Raw genomic sequence first — 9373 nt, 5'->3', positions numbered from 1 at the left:
TGACATCAATTTTTTCGAAGAGTAGGCCTTCAGATTTCTCTAAACATCCCTGAAAGTTACCTCATCATTGTCATCCTTTTCATCCTCATCGGACTGAGCCGTCAAATGCAAACAATGAATCATATTCCTTTGCTTTATTTTCCACTACCATCATGGAGCTGCTTCCTACATCTGGTTCCTCTTCTAATTCACCGGAGGAGTCTCCCATGCAGCAAGAGCTTGCTTCACAATATTGTTAGATGCACTTTTTCGGCTGAATCGTTTGTTAGGAATCAGGTTCCTTTTTGCTACTTTGTCGGAGTTGTGTTTGTAATGCTCTTATTTCAGAAATGGGCAGTCTTTGATGAAGTGTCCATGCTTTCCACACTTATGACAGCAATCATTTCCTTTGAGATTCCTGCTGGAACTTCCTTTCTTTGGGATCCCACCCTTTTTACGAACTATCTTCTGAAATCTTTGTGGTCTATTGGTTGATTGACTTTCCTCGAAGTTTGGTGGAGCAACCATGTAGATCCTTTTTAGGTCTTAACCTTTTAGAAAGAACCCATTTTGATGCCAATTGTTAGAAACTAAGCATCCACCAGACTGTATAAAGAACTGGGTTCTTTATAAGTTTCCATTTAAAATACTAATGAACCCAACTGTATAGTGATCTGGTCCTATATATCAGTTTGGTACAGTGCTAACTGTGGAACCAGTATGTAAATAAGATACAGGATAAGTTCACACTGTATAGAGAACCAAATTCTCTAGCAGTTCCTATTGTATGCAACAGACTGTACAACCAGCTAGTACAGGGAACCAGGTTCTCTAATTGTTCCCCCTTTTTGATGATGACAAACTTAGAATTGATATTCCCTCTGAGAACTAGATCTCCATATTGTTCCCCATACGAATCAGCCTTATTCCCCATGAGAACTAAACATAAGGAGTTGATCACAACTGGTTCCTCAAGACTATTTGACAAATCATCAAAACTCAAATTACCATAACTTATCAATTTCCCCTTTTTGATGATGACAAAACCAAAATTGATATTCTTCTTGAGAACTAGATTCCTCACATGTTTCCTGCGGATCAGACCTATAATCAACATATTATCAGCATCGTTCCCCCTGCGAAGCAGAACTATCTCTTGAGAACCAGATTCCTCACATGTTTCCTTGTATTATAAGATACCAATTGTTAGAAACTAAGCGTTCACCAGACTGTGTAGAGAACCGGGTTCTCTATGCATTTCCACTGAAAATACTAACGAACCAAACTGTGTAGCGATCTGGTCCTATATCAGTTTGGTACAGTGCTAACTACTGAACAAGTATGTAAATGAAACACAGGATAAGTTCCCACTATATAGAGAACCAGATTTTTTTCTTTGCTAAGGTTCTCTATGGTTTCCTTCAAGTCATCAACCACTACCATCAAATCATCTCTAGAATGTTCAACATCTCCTAGTTCTATGATTAAGGCATCTTTATCATTAACAAAACTATAATATGTATCAATTAGAACATTTACTGATGACATCAATTTTTTCGAAGAGTAGGACTTTAGATTTCTCTAAACATCCATGAAAGTTACCTCATCATTGTCATCCTCTTCATCCTCATCGGACTGAGCCGTCAAATGCAAATAATGAATCATATTCTTTGCTTTATTTTCCGCTACCATCATGGAGTTGCTTCCTACATCGGGTTCCTCTTCTAATTCACCAGAGGAGTCTCCCATGCAGCAAGAGCTTGCTTCACAACATTGTCAGTTGCACTTTTTTAGCTGAATCATTTGTCAAGAACTGGGTTCCTTTTGGTACTTTGTCAGAGTTGTGTTTGTAATGCTCTTGTTTCAGAAATGAGCAGTCTTTGATGAAGTATCCAGGCTTTCCACACTTATGACAACAATCATTTCCTTTGAGATTCCTGCTGGAACTTCCTTTCTTTGGGATCCCACCCTTTTTACGAACCATCTTCTGAAATCTTTGTGGTCTATTGGTTGATTGACTTTCCTCAAAGTTTGGTGGATCATCCATGTAGATCCTTTCTAGGTGTTAACCTTTTAGAAAGAACCTGCTTTGATACCAATTGTTAGAAACTAAGCGTCCACCAAACTGTATAGAGAACCGGTTCTCTATGAGTTTTCACTGAATATACTAATGAACAAAACTATATAGCGATCTGGTACTTTATCAGTTTGGTACAATGCTAACTACAGAACCAATATGTAAATAAGACACAGGATAAGATCCCACTGTATAGAGAACCAGATTCTCTAGCAGTTCCTACTGTAAGCAATAGACTGTACAACCAACTAGTACAGGGAATCAGGTTCTCTAATTTTTCCCACAGTAGCTCGATAGTAAGTAAAGAACACAGAGGATTTTTACGTGAAAAAATCCCAACTCAAGGGGAAAAACACCACGACCTACACTTGTAGGCTTTCAACTTCACTAACTTGTAAACACATATTACAAGTCACATTATAATGACTCTATTACAAAGAATTCAACTAACTTGTGGTACTTTTACCACAAGCCACTTTGTGACTCCCTAGTTACAAAGACTTTAACTAACTTGTGATGCTCTCACCACAAGCCACTTTGTTACTCTATAGTTATAAAGGCTTTTACTCACTCTAACTTGTAATAATACTTATTACAAGCCACTTTGTAACTCTCTTGTTACAAAGACTATACTTATAACTAAACCTAGTCCCAACATAAACTGGGGAGTTTACATGTTTTGGGTTTTCTAAAAACAGCTTCAAAGAAAGCTAGATAGGAGTTACAATGATGAAAAAAATAACAAAGACTCAACAAACCTAAGGGCTTAAGATATCTTCGATCTTGGATCAGGTCCTTGAGGTTACAGTAGCTTTGTTCTTTCGAGAGAGGTTGTTGCAAGCACTTGAGAGAGGATTTTCGTTTCTGATTTTTGCAAGTCTTGGAGAGGATGCCTTGTGTCTTGCACCAGGATTATATTACAAAAGACATCACCTTAGTGATGTAAAATCTTGGTTAGTACATGCCTCTTCTCAATGGGAAGTGACTACTACACTGTTTACTGAACTATTGCGTGTACAGTTGCAGGCAGTCACTTTTTATAGTTGCTTTCCAACTGTACTGTTGATTTATACTTCTGTTAGGGGAACACCAAGGTATCAGGTCCCTAATCTGGTTCTTGTGAATCTAAAGACACACTGCCCAGATTATCTTGAGTCGATTAACTTGAATAGTTATACCAGGCATGCTTCAGGTTCTTTATCTGGTTCTCTCATGACGTAAGTTGTTTTACCTTCCTTGATTGTATTTATACATGTGTGACATCACTTACAATGATGTAAGCAAGGTAGCTAAAAAGCCTTCCACAGAAAGTTGACTGCTGCACTGTTCCTGTACAATAGCGTGTGCAAGCAGCAACTTTCCTACTATAGAGTTGACTTCATACAGTCTCCTCGGGAACTGGTAGGGACCTGTTCTCTTAGATGTTCCTTCCTCTCTTCCTCACTTGAGTCATTACTGTCAGCTTTGAGTACCAGGTTTCTTTCTTTGGTTCTCTTCTTTCACTATCTATCTTCCTCTTCGTCTCGTAGGTCTTCGGATTTCCAACCAGCTCTTCTATGGTTAGCTCCTACAAGTCCTTTGATTCAGTAATAGCCTTCACCTTGCTTTCCCAAGGGCTGGATCCCAACCTGGAACTTTATGATCTCAAGGTCTTGTAAATGTGTAACAAGTTCCTTATTTGGTTCTGGATGGTAAGTTTGTTAGATCATCAAAATGAAAAGTAAAGTACTTATGCCCAAGGTACTTGTAACCTATCAATTTTCCCCTTTTTGATGATGAAAAACTTAGAATTTATATTCCCCTTAAGAACCAGATCTCCACATTGTTCCCCCTACGAATCAACCATATTCCACATGAGAACCAAACCTAAGGAGCTGATCACAACTAGTTCCTTAAGATTGTTTGGCAAATCATCAAAACTCAAAGTACCATAACTTATCAATTTCCCCTTTTTTCAACATATTCCTCACAAGTTTCCTGCGGATAAGACCTATAATCAACATAATATGAGCACCATTCCCCCTGTGAAGCATAACTCTCTCTTGAGAACCAGATTCCTCACATGTTTCCCTGCATTATCAACAATGTTCCCCCTACGAAGCAGAGCTATCTTTCATGCACAACACAACATATCAATTCGATTCCCCCATGTTGTTGACACCTATATAACTTCCCTATTTTGGCATCATCGAAAAAAATAATAGAAGAAGCACAACCAAAAAGAAGTTAAGCAACATTAACTCAGGCCACTTGGGCAACACAACATAAATAGTAACATTAACAACAAGTGAATGTCATCGCACAAAATAGAGTGATTGCCTATAGTGGAGTAATTATAACAAAAGCACAGTAGTTTCAACAATACATAATATGACAATTTAAAGAACTAAAGTACCAATGTCATTAAATATAGGGATCAAAAGAAGATAAGAATTCAAGGTATTTTGAAAGGAGTGATGGACATGGATCACTGGGCAGGAAGAAACGTAAGGGGCTAAGACTTTGATGATCTTGTCAATTCGTTCATTTAATCTCCTTTGATCAATGATCATCTACTCTCTCAGTTCCTCCACATGTTTCCTCTATCTTTCATTCTCACCCTTCAACTTAGCATTCTATTCTGTCGAGGGTCTTTGAGGACCTGGTGCTCAACCTGTCTGAGTAGGCTGAACCATCAATCAGATCACTAAGAATTTTCCCAAGCTTCTTCTCATCAGAAACAACTCTGTCCCGCGCACATATAGCATCATAGTGTCACATAAAACATAGATGTTTTTACTTCTTCTTCATAAACATTGGGACTTGGAGGAACAAAGAGGTGATTCTATTTTTGGAACTCAACACTGCCAAGAAGTTCCTCCATTTTTCAACAATATCAGGGTCAACACTCTGCCTTACAACACTTTTTTAGGGTTCAATGTCTTCTACCTCCAAACCTAATTTCCCAACCTTTTGCTTTTGTATGGAACCAGGTTCCTTACTTACACTACTCTTTCTATCCCTGAGCTTCCATGTCTCCCTCATTCTCTTCTCAATTTGTTCACCCTTATCATCTGTTGCATCTTTCTCAGCCAACTTTCTTTTCTCCATTTATTTATTTATTTGCACAAATGGATATTCTTCCACTTCATCATCTCTTCCACAATCACCACATCAGCAGGTTACCCCACTTCATCATCAATTAGCCTGTTTTTCTCAATTCTTTTTGCTGGATCAGAGGTTCATTTAAGCATAGAACCCAAGAGAAAAAGATCATCATTAGAATTAACATCCTAAGAAGGATTTTAGGGACCGGTTCCCTCATTCAAGTCCCCTATTTTTTAGCATATTTACCAATTCCTCCATCCTTCAAGGCTTCTACAAACCCAACAACAATTTCAGCATCACGCTCTAGAATATTAGATCTACCCCGTTCCCTTTCAGTTAAACTCTCATCAAAATCTACCAAAGACTTCTTGGGGGTTTGATTTTGGGGAGAAGGATTCTTTTTGAGACAAGGTTGATTTTGGTTTTGAAGAAAACAATCGATTTTAATTGGGTGTAAGATAAAGAAGTGCCTTTTGGGGGGCAACAGGTCAGTTCAGAAAAGGTTTAACATTTTGGACTTCAAAGGTTAGGAGGAGAGGTAGGAGAAAGGCAGAAATAAATTAATGACATGGCACTTCAGCAGCTTAAAAAGGCATATAAGTATTGGAGAGACTACTAACCTGAGTCACAGGAACCAGGTTCCTTGACGATTTTTGAAAATTTTGAGCAAAGACTCCTAGAAGTGCAATGTCACTCTTACTTGTTTTTGTCCTGAAACTGCCATATGTGTATACCTGTAACAGTATAGATTTGAGTTTGATGTCGCCAAAATACACTTTTTAGCATTGTACCTTTCCTTCTTAACATAGCCAATCAACGAGGGACTAGGTCCTTAGTTGAGCTTGATCAGCCCCAACTCCAGACGCTTTCTTTCAAAATGTTCTCTGCTTAGTGCCTTGGTGAAGATGTCTGCTACATGGTCCTCCGTCTTCCATAACTTCATACAAATCAGAACCTTTTCAATATTATCCCTCAATGAGTGATGTCGCACATGAATGTGCTTTGTCCTCTTGTGTTGTACCGGGTTCAAGCTGTAAATACACCAAAGTCTTCAAGATGTTGCTTGATCTGTACTAGTTGATTTCAACAAGAAGCAGCAACCACGTAATCAACTTTAGCAGTAGGAAGAGCCACATAATTTGTTTCTTTATACCCCATGATATCAAGCATGATCCCAGAAAATGCGTTGTTCCAGATGTGCTATTCTATCCACCAGATATTCAACATAATCAGCATTAGCATATCCAACCAATTCAATATTATCTCCCGAGGGATAGTAGAGAACCAGGTCCTGCATCCCTTTGAGATATCTTAGGATTCTCTTGGTAGCTTTCAGATGAGATTCCTTTAGATTGGATTAAAACTCAATACACAGACCCATACCAAAAAATATCTGGTCTGCTACAGAAGTGACCCTATGATACCTCTATGCATGGTCTGATTTATAGGGGGACCAGGTTCATCCATTCTAGACAATTAGCTGTGGTGATGGGAGTGTCAATGATTTTTGATGTCTCCATGTCAAATCTCTTCAGCAGCTTCTTGATTTACTTCTGTTGTCTTATCATTGTCCCCTTTGGAGGTTGCTTCACTTGTAAATCTAAGAAGAAGTTCAGTTCCCCCATCGTACTCATTTCTAACTCACTTCCCATGAGTTTTGCAACTTCTTCACATTGAGAGTCAACTTTTGCTCCAAAGATGATGCCATCAACATAAATCTACACAGTGAGTAGGTTCCTTCATGATTTCAAGCATGGGGAGTCTGGCTCCTATAACATTTCTATCAGCAAGTCATGGAACCAGGTTCCACACACTGTTCCTCTCAAGTTGACAGAGCTCTTTTTACATAATTGTAATCCAGTCAGCATCTTTCAGTGTTTCCTTGATATCTTAGGCTCTATTTGAGAGAGAAGGGTTGAGACGACAAATGAGTTTCTTGTCTTTGATCTGATTTGAATTTCTTAGCAGTTGGAGTTCCATGTACATCATCCACAACTCTGTTTTTTGCTCAGATATTGTGATTGAGGGACACGATTCCTCTATGTCGGTTGGACTCTCATCTTCAGTTCTCTTTCTTTTTCTATTTGGCATCCTCATAGGTCCACATAGATCCATATGGAGGAGATCAAGTGGCCTTGAGATACTAACTTCCTTTTTGGGCTTGAAAAAGGATATGATGTTGTTTCCTTTTACACATGCATCACACACCCTGTGATCCTTGAAATTTGATTTTGGCAGACCACGAACCAGGTCCTTCTTGACTAGTTTGTTCAGCAGCGTGAAACTTGCACGACCCAGCCTTCTGTGCCATAGCTAAGCATTATCAATATGAACACTCAGACAGCTAAGATCCCCTTGTCAGAGTTGGGAAATACCCAGCAAGCTATACTCCAACCTCTTCACGAAGTACACATTTTCAATAAAGTGGGAAAGAAACTTCCCGATCCTTTTTCAGCGGATACACTCCCTCCTTGCAGGACCTTCAGTGAAAGAAAATCATTTGTACTTCCAGTTATGAGCTTTGAGCAGTCACTATCCATGTACCATTATTTACTGCTCCCTTTCACTGTTCCATGCACACTAAATCAATGATTATATTTAGGAACCCAAGCCAGTTTGGGTCCCTTATAATGATAGAACGGGCGGATCAAACTTCTTTTTGCCCATGTAAGCATTACATATTTTCTTTTCAGGGAACCAGGTTCCTCATCAGTATGCCTTTTTTCAACAAAAACTTTGTTTTTCTGCAAAGACAGAATTTTAACTTTACAAGAGTCCTTGTAATGAGCAGTTTGACCACAGTGAGTGCACAACATATTATCAGCCATAGTTACATACTTCCTATGGGAATTATAGGAGGTTTTAGCCTTTTGGAACCCGAAGCTTTGCCTGTTTCCATCATTACTCCTATATATAGACGTTATTATATCAGGGGACCGGGTCCATTTGTGTGACTTATCAAGATCATTTTAACCTTTTTTAAATCCTCATGAAGTTGTCTATTCTTTTCAAGCTCAGCAACAAGACTTGTTTTAATTTTCTTAAGCTTACTCTCAAGCTCAAGTTGAGCCTTTCTAGCCACTTCCTCTCCATCAGTGTTGTCCATCCATTTTTTTGTTTGTTTTTTCAACAAGATGTGTTCTCTAGTTACTTCTTCCACTTGTTCCCTTAAATCTACAATACAAAACTACCATATCATCCCTTTCTTGCTAAGTAGCTACAATTTTCTCTACTAGAGTATTCTTTTCTTTGCTAAGGTTCTCTATGGTTTCCTTCAAGTCATCAACCACTACTATCAAATCATCTCTAGAATGTTCAGCATCTCCTAGCTCTATGATTAATGCATCTTTATCATTAACAAAACTATAATATATATCAATTAGAACATTTGCTAATGACATCAATTTTTTCGAAGAGTGGGACTTCAGATTTCTCTGAACATCCCTGAAAGTTACCTCATCATTGTCATCCTCTTCATCCTCATCGGACTGAGCCATCAATGCAAACAATGAATCATATTCCTTTGCTTTATTTTCCACTGCCATCATGGAGCTACTTCTTGCATCTGGTTCCTCTTCTAATTCACTGGAGGAGTCTCCCCATGCAGCAAGAACTTACTTCACAATATTGTTAGTTGTACATTTTCAGCTGAATCGTTTGTTAGGAATCAGGTTCCTTTTTGCTACTTTGTCAGAGTTTTGCTTGTAATGCTCTTGTTTCATAAATGGGCAGTCTTTGATGAAGTGTCCATGCTTTCCACACTTATGACAACAATCATTTCCTTTGAGATTCTTGCTGGAACTTCCTTTCTTTGGGATCCCACCTTTTTTATGAACCATCTTCTAAAATCTTTGTGGTTTATTGGTTGATTGACTTTCCTCGAAGTTTGGTAGAGCAACCATGTAGATCCTTTTTAGGTGTTAACCTTTTAGAAAGAACCCACTTTGATGCCAATTGTTAGAAACTAAGCATCCACCAGACTGTATAAAGAACTGGGTTCTTTATAAGTTTCTACTGAAAATACTAATGAACCCAACTGTATAGTGATCTGGTCCTATATATCAGTTTGGTACAGTGCTAACTGCGGAACCAGTATGTAAATAAGACACAGGATAAGTTCTCACTGTATAGAGAACCAAATTCTCTAGCAGTTCCTACTGTAAGCAACAGACTGTACAACCAGCTAGTACAGGGAATCATGTTCTCTAATTGTTCCCCCTTTTTGATGAT

The sequence above is a fragment of the Nicotiana sylvestris genome, chromosome 4 (assembly GCF_000393655.2).
Source record: "Nicotiana sylvestris chromosome 4, ASM39365v2, whole genome shotgun sequence".
In the NCBI taxonomy this organism is placed as follows: Eukaryota; Viridiplantae; Streptophyta; class Magnoliopsida; order Solanales; family Solanaceae; genus Nicotiana; species Nicotiana sylvestris.
This window is presented reverse-complemented; position numbering follows the sequence as displayed.